The sequence below is a fragment of the Dromiciops gliroides genome, chromosome 5 (genome assembly GCF_019393635.1).
Source record: "Dromiciops gliroides isolate mDroGli1 chromosome 5, mDroGli1.pri, whole genome shotgun sequence".
Lineage (NCBI taxonomy): Eukaryota > Metazoa > Chordata > Mammalia > Microbiotheria > Microbiotheriidae > Dromiciops > Dromiciops gliroides.
Window position 1 is genome coordinate 248,530,667 of NC_057865.1, and position 17,607 is coordinate 248,548,273.

General features: G+C 36.9%; 1 protein-coding gene across 1 annotated transcript in view; it reads left to right on the plus strand.

Moving 5' to 3' along the window:
* The window catches only part of GLIPR1L2 (GLIPR1 like 2), a 57,743-nt gene that overhangs the window by 564 nt on the left and 39,572 nt on the right, over nt 1-17,607 (plus strand).

Sequence of the window (17,607 nt, forward strand, 5' to 3'; positions counted from 1 at the left end):
AAGATGTTTAACAAAGTAAATAAAAATACAGCATGCTAAAAAAAAATGACATTTAAAAATATTTCACTATGTCTATGTTAGTATTAAATATAACCAGCAAATTTCCATATGTATAAATGATAGTATTTCAGGATAATTCTAGGCCCAGAAGTCCCATGAAGTGAGTTCCTCTAGGAGAGCCCATTGTGATGACAAGGCCAAGTGAGGCCAAGTAGCAGGGCAACACTCCTAGTCTACCCTGGTGTCCCCGAAGTAGACTTAGGTCAGAGTAGAAATAAGCATGATCAGACAAATGGTCCCTGTGTGAAGTGGTGACTCCCTAAGTCAAAGGTCCTCCTCCATCTATCTTGGGGGTCCCCATTCTCATCTTCTGCCTGTATAAGTGCTCTGATGTTTCTCTTTTTTTTTTTAAAGGTGAAAGTTTATTTATTTTTTTCAAGATCTTTTCTGTTTTGTTTTTTTAAAATAAAAGTATTTTATTATTTTCCAGTTACATGTAAAGATAGCTTTCTGCATTTGTTTACATAAGATTTCCATTTCAAATTTTTCTCCCTCCCTCCCCTCCCTCCCCCCTTCCCCCAGACAGCAGGTAATCAGATATAGGTTTTATATATATGTGTGTGTGTATGTAAATATATATGTATATATGCACATATATATATACACACATATACACATATATACACATACATAACAACATTAAACATATTTCTGCATCAGTCATGGTATAAGAGAAGAATCAGAGCAATAAGGAAAAACCTCAAAATAGAAAAACAACAGCACCAAAAACAAAAGAAATAGCATGCTTCAATCAGCATCCATATTCCACGGTTCTTTTTTTTTTTTTTTTTCTGGATTTGGAGAGCCTTTTCCATTATGAGTCCCCTGGAACTTTCTGATGTTTCTCTTGACAAGAGATCTGTGTAGGTTTCCCCTTGGGGAACTTTCTGGATCCCATCACTTTCTCCATGTGGTGAGGCTGGTAGTTCTCTCTGTCTCTTCCCTTTTATCTCCTAGGTCTAAGACCTGGAACTTTTCTTTTAAATGTATGGCCTAATTCCCCGCTAGATAGTAAAACAAGCAGTCTTATCTTTCTCTGTGGCTGGATCTGTCCTTGATTTCTGTCTCCCTCTACCCTGCCCAAGATCAAAACTTGTTTGGGGCCAGTCTTAAGTTCCCCTCTCAGATCAGGGAAATGTAAGTTACATATTGCATTCCTTATAAGTTGTCCACTTTCAACAGGATAAGAAGGGTGTTATATTTGGGGGGGAGGCATGGTGGGTCAAGTACATATCATCTGGCATGTTGGCATTGCCCTTATGAAATAATCAAGGGGCTGTCATCAATCACCACATTACCCTGATTGTCTTAGTGGGAGTAGTCAGTTGAGAGGAAGGGCAATTGGGGTGGGGTGTGGCAAAATTTCTTTAAGGTAAATCATGATAATGAACATTTTAACCCATTTAAGGGGGGAGCAATAATGAGTTTGCCCTAATCATTCTGTCTCAACAGTGGACATGTTGCCTCCTATTAGGGGTTTGTTACTGAATCAATAGTTGTTGAGGTTTACCATCCATTTATCCAGAGGGCAAATGCAGAGGGAGGCCAGCCAGTTTGGTGTCTGGAACCAGGAAAGGAGATAGGTATCAGTTCCACAGTGGCAGGAGCTGGGAGGATCAAGAGTGATCTGGGATTTGGCATCTCATATATGCTTATGGATTATGTATTCTATTATGGTCAAAGATTCTGTTTATGCATTACGTATTCTAATATGGTCAAAGGAAGAGGCTTGTTAATATATTAGAACAAAAAATTTGATGTAATCGAATATCATGAGGTAATAGGAAATCTAAAATAGGACAAGATGTCAGAATGCTTTAATCTTTGGTACAGAAGATTATATAAAACCCAGCAAAATAAAAGGAAAAGGTAAAGTTGCATCAACTTTTTGTAAAATATTTGCAAATGGGATGGAGCCAAGATGGCAGAGGAAAGGCAGTAACTTGCCTGAGCTCTCTCCAAGACCCCTCCAAATACCTTCAAATAATGTCATAAGACAATTCCTGGAGCAGCAGAACCCACAAAAGGACAGGGTGAAATGATTTTCCAGTCAAAGACAACTAAGGTCATCAGGAAAGGTCTGTTGTACCGGGTAACAGTGGAGCACTGCCCAGCACAGGCTGTCCCAGTACAGATCCAGCCCCAGCATAGCCCCAGCCCCAGCATAGACGCAGCCCCAGCCCCAGCATAGACGCAGCCCCAGCATAGACCCAGCCCCAATGATCCAGGATGAATCAGCTGTGGCAGGAGCTACTTCTGGAACTCAGCCCATAGATGGTGAGGATGTCAAGCAGTTGGCCAGGAGGAGATTACAGGGGTTGCCCCACCAAAAAAAAAAAGTAATTGAAAGATGTTTAACAAAGTAAATAAAAATACAGCATGCTAAAAACAAGTAAATAAGTAAATAAAGGAGGTCCCAAAGCTCTTTGCTAGCGTTGAAGTGGAACTCTGTTGTTTTGCTGTACTTAAATCAGGGTCTTGGTCTTAGGTGGTGGTCCCAGGTGGGGGAGGAGCACAAGCACACAAAAGCTTGCAGCCACAGTGGAGCAAGACTGTTCCAGGTTCCCAGGCAGAGAAGCAGGCCTGTGGTTGCTTGCAGACCAGAGCACAGGCCAGGAAAATAGTGAACATACTTCTTAAATCATACAACCTTCGAAGAACTAAGGACTTACAAATTCCTAGAAGTATCTCTGAAAACAGCTGCTCAAACCCCCTGAAGCTTGGGTCAGTACACCCTCTACCCTGGAAGCAGTCCCCCCACTTTAACAAAAAGTTAAAAGTCAAGAAATAGACTGGAAAAATAAGCAAACAGAAAAGAATGCTGACCCTATAAAGTATCTAAGGTGACAAGGAAGATCAAAATACACCCTCCGAAGAAGATAACAAAGTCAAAGCTCCTACATCCAGAGCTTCCAAGAAAAATATGAATTGGTCTCAGACCATAGAAGGGTTCAAAAAGAACTTTGAAAATAAAGTAAGAGGAGAAGCTAGGTGGCACAGTGGATAAAGCACTGGCCCTAGATTCAGAAGGACCTGAGTTCAAATCCAGCCTCAGACACTTGACACTTACTAGCTGTGTGATCTTGTGCAAGTCATTTAACCCTCATTGCCCTGCAAAAACAACAACTACAACAACAACAACAACAACAAAACCCGAAAATAAAATAAGAGAAGTAGAGTAAAAAATGGAAAGAGAAGTGAGAGTGATGCAAGAAAATCATGAAAAAAAAGTCAACAGTTTGAAAAGCCAAATTGGATAAATGGAAAAGAAGGTGCAAAAGCTTTCTGAAGAAAATAATTCCTTAAAAATTAGAATTGAGCAAATGGAAGCTGATGACTTCATGAGAAATCAAGAAACAATAAAGCAAAACCAAAAGAATGAAAACATAGAAGGCAATGTTAAATATATCATTGGAAAAACAGCTGACCTAGAAAATATATCCAGGAGAGATCATTTGAAAATCATTGGACTACCTGAAAACCATGATCAAAAATATAGCCTAACCATTAACTTTCAATAAATTGTCAGGGGAAATTGCCCTGATATTCTAGAAGTAGAAGGTAAAATAGAAATTGAAAGAATCCAGAGATCACCTCCTCAAAGAGATCCCAAAAGGAAAACTTCCAGGAATATTATTGACAACTTCCAGAGCTTCCAGGTCAAGGAGAAAATATTGCAAGCAGCCAGAAATAAACAATTCAAGTATTGTGGAGCTGCAATTGGGATAACACAAAATATGGCAGCTTCTACATTAAAGGATCAGAGGGCTTGGAACATGATATTCCAAAGGGCAAAGGAACTGGGATTACAGCCAAGAATCACCTACCCAGCAAAACTGTGTATAATCTTTCAGGGGGAAAAGTGGGAATTCAATGAAAGAGAGAACTTCCAAGCATTCTTGATGAAAAGACCTGAATTGAATAGGAAATTTGACTTTCAAATACAAGACTCTAGAGAAGCATAAAAAAGTAAACAGGAAAAATAAATCATAAAGGATATTAAAAGGTTAAACTGTTTACATTCCTACATGGGAAAATTATACTTATAATTCATAAAAATTCTCTCATTATTAGGGCAGCAATGTGGAGTATATTTAGACAGAGGGCACAGGTGTGAGTTGAATATGAAGAGGTGATATCTTTTAAAAAATAATATTAAATGGTGAGAGGAATGCAGTGGGAGAAAGGGAAAGGGAGAGATGAAATGGGGTAAAGTACCTCACATAAAAGAAACCCAAAAAGCTTAAAGTGGAGGGGAAGATGGGGGAGGTGCTGGGAGTGAGGGAACCTTACTTTCCTCAGAATTGGCTCAAAGAGGGAATAATATTCACTTGGGTATAGTAATCTGTCTTACCCTGCAGGAAAGTAGGAGGGGAAGGGGATGGGGGTGGTGGTGAAAGAAGGGAGGGCATATTTGGGGAGGTATAGGGTGAAAGAAGACAGAAAATAGAGCAAACGTCATTGGGAGGGAATAGGATGGAGAGAAATACAGTTAGCAATAGTAACTGTGAAAAAAATTGAAACAAGTTTGTCTTATAGGCTTCAGTTCTCAAACACATAGAGGACAGAGTCAAATTTGTTAACATGGGAGCCATTCCCCAACTGATAGAGGATCAAAATATATGAAGTCTTCAGATGAAATAATCAAGGCTACCTATAATCATATGAAAAAAAAATTCTCTAAATCATTATTGATTGGAGAGATGCAGGTCAAAACAAGTTTGGAGTACTACCTCATACCTATTGGATTGGATAATAGGACAGCAGAGGAAAATGAAAAATGTTGTAGGGGAAATAGGGAAAATGAGACATTAATACACTCTTGGTAATGTAAACTGATTCAAACATTCTGTAGAGCAATTTGGAACTATGGCCAAAATGCTGTAAACCCATACATACTCTTTGACCTAGTAATACCACTAGTAGGTTGGTATCCAAAAAGAGATTAAAAAATAAAAGTTGAATTCGAAATTGGGGAATGGCTATCAATTGGGGAATGACTGAACAAATTGTGAGATGAGATTATGATGGAACACTTTTGTGCTTTAAGAAATGATGAACAGGATGCTATAAGAAAAACCTGGACTTGCATGTGTATAATTTAAAATTCTAAATGTGGGTTCTAATCTGTCCCCCCACCCAGTTTTGGGGGGAAACTGACTAAAATCACTGATAAATGAGTTTAGAATTTTTTTAAGGGTTTATTGAAAGATAGCAAAAGAAAAAGAAAGATTGAGAAGAGATTTCTTATAACCTGGCAATCCTAGCCTTCCTAATCTCCCACTTCTGAAGTTCACTGCTACCATGCCGATGTCTCTCAACCAAAGAGGAAGCACAGTCCCAACAGCATCTGCTTCTTCCTTTGCATCCTCCTCCCAGAAATGGGAGGCTCCTCAAGTTGATTGGCTGGTAGCCTTGATAGACATTACCCACAAGCAAATGTCACTTCCTGACACCAAGGACCTTGACCTCATGGCTTGCCTTCAGAGGCCGTCTCCTCATGGCAGAGCTTTTCTACAGTAAGCCTCCAGCAGGTGGCGTCATTCTAATTGTTACACATGAATGGATGCAATGTGAAATGTACTGTATACAAAATAACAGCTATATTGTTAGATGATCTGCAGTGAATTACATAGTTATTTTCAGCAATACAATGATCTAAGATAACTCTGAAGGACTTATGAAAAATGCACTCCATCTCCAGATAAAGAACTGATGATGTCTGCATACAGATTAAAGCATAATTTTTTAAATTCCTTTTTCTAAAGCTTTTTTTTAACAACCTGACTAATTTGGAAATGTTTTGCATGACTACACATGTATAACTTATATTGAATTGCTTGAGTTCTTAAAGGGGGGGGTGCGGAGGGAAAAAGAGAATTTGGAACACAAAGTTTTAAAAACCAATGTCAAAATTTGTTTTTACATGTAATTTAGGGAAAATAAATTTCTAAATTAAAAAAAGTTTGCAAATACCTACAAGAAAAAAATCATGATGATAGAAATGGAAAACCTTTTAGCTATATAGTTTGAAGATTACAATCAAAAACATTTCTTTTAGCAAAGTTGCTCTTCAGGCAAAAGCTTTAAGTTATAATAATTGAAACAGTAAAGGAAAATGGAAATGAAGTGAATAGTGAAGAAACTTTAACTGCAAACTTTGGTTCAGTTGCTTTAAAAATTGAGTTCAGTTGTATAATGTCAAAATTATCAGAGAAAAGGTCATTGCAGATGAAGATGTGGAAACTAAATAACTTGTTATTTTAAATAAATAATCAACGAAGGGGGAAACGTTGGTAACTAAAATTTTAATGTTCATGACACAGGCTTATTTAAAAAAAAAACTATCCCTTCAGAATGCAACAATTCTAATAAAGAAAGAAAAAAAAACCTCAACTTGATTTCAAGCATTTAAAGATTGCCTAAAACTTTTATTAGGAGATAATATAGAAGATTTTAAATTAAAGCCAAATCCTCTTTTTACATTGTTTTGCAACACAATAACTCCCCTCATCCCACTAAATAAAAAGAGAAAAACATAATCCTCATAACAAATAAGCAAAAGTAAAACAATTCCATACAGATGCTTAATCAAAAAATGTCTCATTCTGCTCTTTGAGGCCAGCACCCATTTCTCAAGCAGCAGATAGCATGTTTCATCCTCAGTCCTCTAGAGTTATTGTTGGCATTACATTCATCAGAGTTCTTAATTCTTTCAAAGTTGTTTTTCTTTTAGTGCTGCTATTACTACACAAATTGTTTTCCTGACCCTGTTCACTTCATTCTATATCAGTTCCTCCAAATCATCTCAGGTTTCTTTGAAATTATCTATTTCATCATTTCTTATAGAACAATGATATTTTATTATGTTCATATACCAGATCTATACCACAGAATCACAAAATTTGAGAGTTGAATTATAGAATCTGAGAATTGAAAGGGACCTCAGTAGACATCTAGTTCAACCTATATACAAAATAAATTCTCTATAAAATTTTTTTTAGGAATCCTTCTAATTGAATTAGAATATAATTAACATTTTTCTATCTGCTCCATAAGAGTAGTATGAAATAGATTATCAAAAGATTTGCTAAAATACAGGTAAATTATATCCACAATATTCCCCTCATATACTAGTTAAGTAAACTCATCAAGAAAGGAAATGAGGTTAGCTGGATATAGCTTAGTCTTCATTAAGCCATGTTGGCTCTTTGTTCACACTGCTTCCCTTCCTAGATCTTAGCTTCATAATCACTTTAATGATATGCTGTAGAGTTTTCCTAGAATTCGAAGTCAATTCCCTGGCCTGTTGTTTGCAGACTCTGTCTTCTTCCCTTTTAAAAAATAGAAAATTTATCCTCTTCTAGTCTTATGATACATTTCTCATTTTCCATGATTTTTCTTAGCAATCCTATCTCAGTTTTTTTCTTTTTCAGGAAAAGAGGGGGTTGATCATCTGGACCAGGTGATATATTTATTTCTTCATGTGCCCCTACTAATGTCAGGTGTTAACTTTCTACTCATTTTTGTTCTATCATTTCTAGTTTAAAGATGAGTATAGTTTTCAGAGAAAACAGAAACGAAATGAGAATTGAGCAGTGCTTCACCTTCTCTGTTCTCAGTCATACTTTTCACTCCAAGAAAATTCTTAAAATTAAAATTCTTAAATCCTCCCCTTTTTTCTTGCAATATTAATAAAACCTACTTTTTATCCTTAGTTTGCCTAATTTCTATTACCTGATTTTGTTTCCATATTTTATTCATTTCTTTTAAAAATTAAAATCTAAGTTGGTTTAAGGCCAGCCGCATGGTACAACAGATAGAGTATTGAGCCTGGAGTCAGAAAACACATCTTCATGAGTTCAAATCTGGCCTCACACACTTATTAGCCATGTGACCCTGGTCAAGGCACTTAAGCCTATTTGCCTCAGTTTTCTCATCTGTAAAATGAGCTGGAGAAGGAAATGACAAACCACTCCAATATCTTTGCCAGGAAAATCCAGATGGGGTCACAAAGAGTCCGACATGACTGAACATGATTGAACTCTTAAGTTGACTGGTGAGTTCCCTGTGTACCTCTTCAGACAAATCCAACCTCTTCAGACAAATCTCATTTGCTTTCTCATTGGAAATTTTTCCCTTTGTGTCTTCAATATTTCATACTTGAGCATACCCTATCCTTCCTGAGATAATTTTGCCTGAATTATTTCAGTCCATGGTATCCTACCTATCTTTCCTCTGAACCCATAGAAATCTGCTTTCCCAAAATCTAGGGTGCAAAGAAACTTTAGTGGTATAAATTCTTGGATTGAGTGGTTATATATTCCCAAGATTCCCATCATTTCCTCCCCAGTTCTTCCCTTATTAGTGAGAATCAGAACTGTAATGGAATTTTTCTGTTGCCTCTACCTTTTGAAATATGAAATGATCACTAAGGAAGTAAACAAGTTTTAGCTGCTTTGCTCTTAGGCCAGTGGTAGAGGTGGAGAGAGATAGACATTTCGAGTAGATGTTTGGATAATTGAAGTTCCTTATTACTACTATGCCATCTCCACAGAATGTTTCTTACATGCCCAAAGAACATTAAAATATGCATAGTTGCTAAATGCCCACAGAGTTTATTTTCTAATCCTCCTAGGTGACTCACAGATACCTCATGGTTTGCTGCCAGCACTACCAGAACCATTGAGGATAACTTAGGCTGCATGGCTTCCTTATCAGGACCTCCAGTGACCAGGGACTCAGCTTCCTCTTAATAGCCTTTATCTAACACTTCAAAAAGCTTATTTTGATTCAGTCCTTCCTCAACTATATTTAAAATGTTCTAGGCCCTCCTTGACTCAGACCATTCCTATGTTTTAGATTCAAAATTGTAACAAGGTGAGACACACAGAGACCATGCAGCATTTAAGGAAACTAGGTTATCAACCCATATCAAGGAAATATTATTCAGCAAGGGTATGGCTATTTAGTATTATTTAAGGGTATTTAGTTGATCCTAACTTTACTGTCTTTGTGTTGGCATGCCATTGTGGAAGTGGACCCTGAAGGAGGAGCTTCTGCCTGGGCTTGCTTTTATATTTGGGCCACCCATAAGCTATGTCAGCATTTCAACAGTTTTGCTATATTTTTATGGAAAAACTTGCTTAATATGCAACAGAGAGAGTAGTTACCACAACCATAAATCCCAACCAAGTAAAGTCATTTCTTTTAACATTTAAGGATGAAAATGGAAGGACAACAAACAGAAGACAAATGAAAGAGACCTGCAAAGATTTTTTTTTAAATTTCTAAACACTTAAAAATTTTAAATTTTATTTTATTCCAATTACGTGTAAATAAATTTTGAGTTCCAAATTTTCTCCCCTGCTCCCTAAAAAGGTAAGAATTTTTAAAAGGTTATACATGAACAGTCATGTAATATTTCCATATTAGTCATGTTGTGAAAGAAGAAAAAGACCAAAAGGAAAAAAAAAAACATGAAACAGATAAAGAATGTGAAAATAGCATGCTTTGATCTGCATTCAGACTCTAGTTCTTTCTCTGGATGTGAATAGCATTTTCCATCATGAGTCCTTTGGAATTATCTTGGATCATTGTATTTCTGAGAATATCTAAGTCATTCATAGTTGATCATTGTACAATGTTACTGTTACTGTGCACAATGTTCTCCTGGTTCTGCTTACTTCATTTCTGTAAAGGGTTTGTTTTTTGTTTTTGTTTTGTTTTTTGGGGGGGGGGCGAGGCAATAAGGGTTAAGTGACTTGTTCAAGGTCACACGGCTAGTAAGTGTCAAGTATCAAAAGTCAGATTTGAACTCAGGTCCTCCCTAATCCAGGGCCAGTACTTCATTCATTGCTTTACCTAGCTGCTCCCTCTGTGAAGTTTTTAAAACAAACTTTTTTCACAATCAAAGAAAGGGGAACCATTACACTTGGACTTTAACATCACCATCACCTAGGTAAATGGTAGAGATAGACGTGACACTAAAGAAAACAACAGATGGAAAAAAAGTAGCTGGTATATACCATTTATCTAGGGGATGGTGAGATATAGATACATACATACATACATACACACATACATACATACACATACATACACATATGACTATATATGTGGATATGTATTTATATGTATATATAGCTACTTTTCCCATTGTTTTTCTTTATATATGTGCATGTATATACACATATGTATATATACATATGTATATATGTGTAGAGAAAGAGAGAGAGGAAGGAAATCTGTGCTGGAGTCAGAACAATTGTGAGAACATTAAAGGATTAATTAACAAGGTATCTAAAGGAGAGAAGATGTCAAATTTGGAAAAATCTGAAAGATTTTTCAGACCTTATTAATATTTTAAGTGCCTGAGAAAAGTATTGATCTATATATCTACTTTCCCATCTACATAAAATTTTTTGTTAAAATCACCTACATCAATGTCATCCTTGATGTAAGGGTATCAATAGGGAATGTCCTAGTTTTTTCAAGCCACATTCCATAGTGAACCTCACCTTTACCGTCACACCATTGATGGAAAGATAAAGAATACAAGATCCTTCAGTGGTTATTGTTTGTTGGTTATTTTTAGTGATTCAGTAGAGTAAAACTTTGCCTTAAAGGCTTTTTTCCAACAAAGTATTGCCCCTCTGTATTTCAAGATCATGTAAGATTCCTTGAAAGATTTAATAGATAACCTCATTCAACAATGATCTTATCATAGATTATCTAAGACATAAAAAGATATTTGACAGTGTGATGAAAGAGATCTAGTGAAGAGTCCAAGTTGAGGAGGAATGTATTTTAAAATAATGGGATTCCTAACCTTTTATGCTTGTGTATTTGTGGGGGGGGAGGAAGGGAGGAAAGTAAGAGAAGAAAGGAGAGGAATGGAGAGGAGAGGAGAGGAGAGGGAAAGAGAAAGATATTTAAAGCCTATGGATCTCATCTCAAAAAAGTTTTTTAAACACAAGAAGTGAAATACACAGCCTTACAAAGGAAATCAGTTATAATAAAATAGTTTTCAAAAAAATTTTAATCATGAAACACTGTGTAATCTATCTATCCAGGCTATGTACCCTTTACACTTTAGATTATAAGGCCTTTTAAATGTTCTTATTTGTAAATGAGATTATGCTATTTATATCAAACCCTACCACACTTTAGAGATCTTAACTACTAAATAGAATTTGGCTTAACTATCCAAATAGGAAAAAAAGTGTATAAAGGGAGAATGTCTATTGCAAAGATTATGAAATACAGTTAAACAGTCAACCTAAATTGGGCTTCTAATAAAAGAAGAAATGGAGAGTGGGATAAATATCCTTTGGGAAATTAAAAAAGGTTGTTTTTTTTTAAATGACCTCAAACTACCTCCAGGAAAAGGCTCATATTTTTAATATAAATATCATGCCAGTATGTCATATAATTGCAAGTCATGAAACATTACAATCTCCAAGGAATTTAAAATTAGTATCATGTAAATAGATGTATGGTGGGCATAAATGTGCTTTTATATAAAATGAATAAGAAACTTTGAAGAGTTGGCAAAAAGAATGTCATTAAATTCATAAATCAAAAAGGGAGATGGGCTAGTTTCACAATGAAAACAACGACGATGACAGTGACAACAAAACAACCATGTATACAGTCTGAATGATCCACAGGTACTTTCACAATTTTAGAAGAAACAGGATTGTCTACTGTTTGATGGTTGAACTCTCATGGTGAACTTAAGTCAGTCATTATGTATATGTATAAGTGTATGTATATGTGTACATATATGTATATATATATGCATTGTATATTATATGTGTATGTATATACATATATATGTGTGTGTATGTGTATATGTGTGTAGATATGTATATATAAAGCACCTACTATGTGCCAGGAACTATGTTAAGCACTAGTGACACAAAGAAAGCCAAAAGCTAGTCACTGTTCCTAAAAGCTTACAGCTTAATGGAAACAACAACATGCAAATAAACATGTACAAACAAGCTACATATAGGATAAATGGGAAATAAGCTACAGAGGGAAGACACTAGAACTAAGAGAGATTGGGGAGCCAAGATGGGGGAAGAAAGACTGTGATTCTCCCCGCTCCCAACAAACCCATCTACACACTCCAAAAGATAATGCCTAAAACAACTCCTGGAGCAGCATAACCCACATAAAAACAGAGTGAGACTATTTTCCAGTGAAAAATGGCTTAATTAGATGACTAGGACCACCTGTTGTTTGGGCTGAGAGAGAAGCGCAGCATGTGGAGCAGGACCAGCCTCGGGCAGGTGGCCCCTCCAGAGCCTTGGAATCTTCAGCTGCTTCTTCTGAAGATTGGCTCACAGACCAGTGAGGGGGTCCAGTGGTTGGGGATAATAGCTGTGATTTCTGCTGGAACTGTCACGGGGCACCTATGTTCTGAACCAGCAAAGCAAACTCAAGCAGCAGCCACCCAGTTGGGGAGTGGCACAGGCACACCAAGCTTCCAACCATAGAGAATCAGATTTCAATCAGACATCTCATTCTGGGTCAAAGAAAACATGGGCCATGGTGACTTACAGGCCAGGCAGGCTGAGAACAAGCCTAATCACCCCCCTGGGCCACACTGTAGCTCAGGACAGTCCATCCTGGAAGCAGCACTACATGTTAAGAAGATTAATTAAAATCCAAGAACTAGATGGTCAAGATGAGTAGGCAGAAAAAAAAGCAGGCCATCAAAAGCTTCTTTGGGGGCAAAGTAGACTAGAAAATTCCCTCAGAAGAAGATAATAACAAAGTTAAAGCTCCTGCATCTAAAACTTCCAAGAAAAATATCAATTGGTCTCAGGCCATGGAAGTGCTCAAAAAGGACTTTGAAGAGAAAGTAAGAGATAGAGGAAAGATTTAGAGAGGTATAGGGAAAAAATGGAAAGAGAAATGAGAGCAATGCATGAAAGTCATGAGAAAAAAGTCAACAGTTTGAAAAGCCAAATGGAAAAGGAGATACAAAATCTCTGAAGAAAATAATTGCCTAAGAATTAGGATTGAACAGATGGAAGTGAGTGACTTTATGAGAAACCAAGACACAATAAAGCAAATCCAGATGAATTTTTTTAAAATAGAGGGCAATATGAAATATCTCCTTGGAAAAACAGCTGACCTGGAAAATAGATCCAGGAGAAATAATTTGAAAATCATTGGACTACCTGAAAACTATGATCAAAATAAAAGTTTAGACATCATCTTCCAAGAAATTGTCAGGGAAAATTGCCTGGATATTCTTGAAGCAGAAGGCAAAATAGAAATTGAAAGAATCCACAGATCACCTCCTCAAAGAGATCCCAAAAGGAAAACTTCCAGGAATGTTATAGCCAAATCCCAGAGCTCCTAGGTCAAGGAGAAAGTATTGCAAACAGCTAGAAAAAAGGGATTCAAATACTGTGGAGTTATAGTAAGGATAACACAAGATCTAGCAGCTTCTACATTAAAGAACCAGAGGGCATGGGATATGACATTCTGGAGGGAAAAGGAACTGGAACTACAACCAAAAATCACTTACCCAGCAAAATTGAGTATAATCTTTCAGGGGGGAAATGGGACTTTAATGAAAAAGGGGTTTTTCAGGCATTTGTGATGACAAAACCTGAACTGAATAGAAAATTTGCCTTTCAAATACAGGACCCTAGAGAAGCATAAAAAGGCAAACAGGAAAAAGAAATCAGGAGGGACATTAAAATGTTAAACTGTTTACATTCCTACATGGGAAGATAATACTTCTAACTCGTAAGAACTTTCTCAGTATTAGGGCAGCAGAAAGGAATATACTTAGAGGGCACAGGTGTGAATTGAATATGAAGGGATGATATATGTAAAGCACTTATTTTTTGTTTATCCTTGTTTTGGGGAGGCAGGCAGGGTGGGGTGGCTAATGTCTGGGGCTGGATTTGGGCTTGGAGCCTCCTGGATCCAGGGCTGGTGCTTTGTCCACTGTGTCACCTAGCTGACCCATGATGACATCTTTAAAATAAAATTAAGGGGTAAGAGGAATGCACTGGAAAAAGGGGAAAGGGAGAGGTAGAAGGAGTAAAGTAGCTCACATAAAAGAAAGAAGAAAAATCTTATGGAGTGGAGGGGAAGATGGGGAAGGAACAGGGGAGTGAGTGAGCCTTACTATCATCAGAATTGGCTCAAAGAGGGAATAACATACACACTCAAGTGGGTATAGTAATATGTTTTGCCCTGAGGGAAAATGGGAGGGGATGGGAAAAAGGGGAGGACAGGAGAAGGAAGGGAGGGAAGATTGGGGGAGGGGGCAGTAAAAAGCAAACACTTTTGAGGAGGGATAGGGTGAAAGAAGATAGAAAATAGAGTAAATATCAAGGGGAGGGAATAGGATGGAGGATAATACAGGTAGCAATAGTAACTGTGAAAGAAATAATGAGCAGGATGCTATCAGAAGGATGTATGAAAAATGGAAGAAGTTTTAAAGTTTAAAGTTTTAAAAAATCAATGTGAAAAAATTTGTTTTTTTTTCTTTTCTTACATGTAACTTGGGGAAACTTTTAAATAAAAATTAAAATAATAAAAAAGAGATTGGGAAAAGCTTCCTGTAGAAGGAGGGACTTGAAGGAAGCCAAGAGGCAGAGATGAGGAGGGAGATCATTGCAGGCATAGGAGTCAGCTAGAAGTCAGTGTCCCTGGATCACGGAATATACCTTAGGGGGTGAGAGTATAAAATGTAAAGACCCTCTGAAGGTTGGGGGTAGAGGACAGGTTATGAAGAGCTTTAAATAACAAACAAGATTTTATATTTTATTCTGGAAGTGATAAAAAGCCACTGTAGTTTATTGAGTAAGGAGGTGACATGGTCAGATGTGAGCTTTAAGATCACTATGATAACTTAGCAGAGCATGGTCTAGAGAGAGGCTCTTGGTAGGAAGACTAACCAGCAGACTGTTGTAATAATTCAGGTGTGAGGTAATGAGGGCTTATACTAGAGTAGTTGCAGAATTAGAGGAGAGACGGTGTCATATAAGAAAGATGACTTGAAGGTATAATTGACAATCTTGGCAGATTGGACTTTGGAGATGAGAGAGAAGATAACACTCAGATTTCAACCCAGATGCCTATGAGACCTGGTGCTACCCTCAAAAGTAATAGGAAAGTTGGGAAGAGGAGATAGTTTAAGGGGAATAATAAATTCAATTTTTGATGTGTTGAGTTTAAAATGTCTATGGGATATCCAATTTGAGATGTCCAGTAGGAAGTTGGAGATGTGAGACTGGAGATCAGCAGAGGTTAGGGCTTAACAAGTGATTTGAGAATCATTATCATAGAGATAAGAATTAAATCCAAGAGTTGATGAGATTACGAAGTGAAATAGAGAAGAGAAAGAATAGAAAAAGGCCAAAAACAGAGCCCTGTGGGACATGCAGTGTTAGAAGGCATGACCTGGATGAAGATACAACAAATGTGACTGAGAAAGGAAGGTCTTATAGATAGGAGTACTAGTACAGATTAGTGTTATAAAAACTTAAATAAGTTTCAAGAAGAAGAGTTTCAGAGACTACAGAGAGGTCAAGAAGAATGAAGATTGAGTAAAGGATATTGAAATTGTCAGTTAAGTACCTTTGGAGAGAGGAGTTTTGGTTGAATGATGAGGTTGGCAGCCAGATTGTAGGCAATTAAGAGAGTAAGAAGAGAAGAAATGGAGGCACCTATTGTAGCTGGCCTTTGCCTATGTAGTGACAAAAGGGAGAAGAGATATGAGATGATAGCTATCAGGATAGATAGATCAAGTAAGAGTTTTTGAGAATGGGAAAGACATGAGAATATTGGTAAGCAATAGAGAAGCAACAAGTAGACAGGGAGAGATTGAAGATAAGTGAGAAAGTGGAGATGATACAGGAAATAATCTGTTTGGGAAGAGAGGATAGAATTGGAATCATTGTTGCATGTAAAAGTGTGTTGGCAAGCAGAAGGGCTACCTCATTATATAAGAAATAGGTGAAGGAGGAGATAGTGGCAAAACACAGATGAGGAGGTGGGGAAAAGAGGAGCTATCTGTAAATGGTTTCAATTTTTCAGTAAAATATGAGGTTCTCAACTAGGAGGGTAGATGAGTGGTTTCAAACCATAGGATTTTGGGGTGAAAAGATTTAGAAGAGCCACCGTGGAAAGTGAGATAGTGAGTCAATTAAGGATTTGTAAAAGGATTGCCTTCCAATAGTGAAAGTTCAGTTGAGGTTATGTAATATAAATTTGTAGATCCATTGATATGGTTTTGTGATTTTCTCAAGCTTCATTTAGCATCATGTGTGTAGGAATGAGGACAGCAGACAATGGAAGTGATACAAGGCTGAGGCATATCAGGGCAAGATTGGAGAATGGGACTCAAGAGAAGTGGACAGTATTGTGTCGAACAAGTAGTGCATGGAGTAGTTCATGGCCTTGAAAGAATTTAGGGGTTGAGGAATTAGAAATCATGGTGTGGTTCAATAAAAGGGCTTTGGGTAGCAAGGCATTAGGAGAGGTGGAATTATAGTAGGTTGTGATAAGATAAGGGTATGTCAGAGTTCACGAACATGGAAGTGGTACATTTGTGGGTGATGCCAAGATCAAGAATGTTGCTATCTTTGCTTGTGACTGAAGTGAGTTGAAGGAATTGATCATAGGAAATTAGTAAATTTAGGAGCTGTGAGGTTATATGTTTAAGAGAGTGATTATCTATCTATCATCTATCTACTTAACTATACATTCAATTATAAGAATATATAATACATACACATATATGTATACTACCTGTATGTATACATGTAGCATGTATGCATACATGTAGTATGCATGTAGTACATGCATGTGCATATGAATATTATATGTATGACGACAGGAGTTGGGGAGGAAATAAAGACTATGAGACAGGCACTGACCTCTTTAAGGAAAGAAGAATGTCTTGGAATTTGGTAGACAATAGCTAAGAGGATATTAAATGGGTGGTAGATATGGAATAAATGAACCTCATCAGAGGAAGAGAAGTTACTAAATCATGGTGGGAGAGAGCACATGGACAGAAGTTGCCCAGCATCAGAAGGCATGGATGGGTTGCGATATTTATAACTGGAGAAGACATTCACTTTGGTGAGAGCACAGATCTATTTGAATATGTTTTAAATGTATTTTTCAAATAAAACAATTTTTAAAAGTCCATTCCTCTATTCTTCTTTTACAGAGGTATTTAATCCATTCATATTTAAATTTAAAATGGTTACATTTGTGCCTTCTTCATTAAATTACTTTATATTGTATTCCCTCCTCTCCTCTTCCTTAGGTCAGTATTAGTCTTTCTGATTTGTTTTGTTTGTAGTAAAATATCCTCCCTCCTCCTTTTAATTCCTCTTTCCTGCCCAAATCCAAGTCCTAGATTTACTTTTATTACTGATCTTTCTCCCTTTAATTTGTATCTCCCCTTTCCAAAAAATATGTTGTTTCTATTTCACTCCCTCCTTTTTTACTCCTTTCCCCTTTGAATACTCCAGTTTATCCCTCTTGTTTACATTT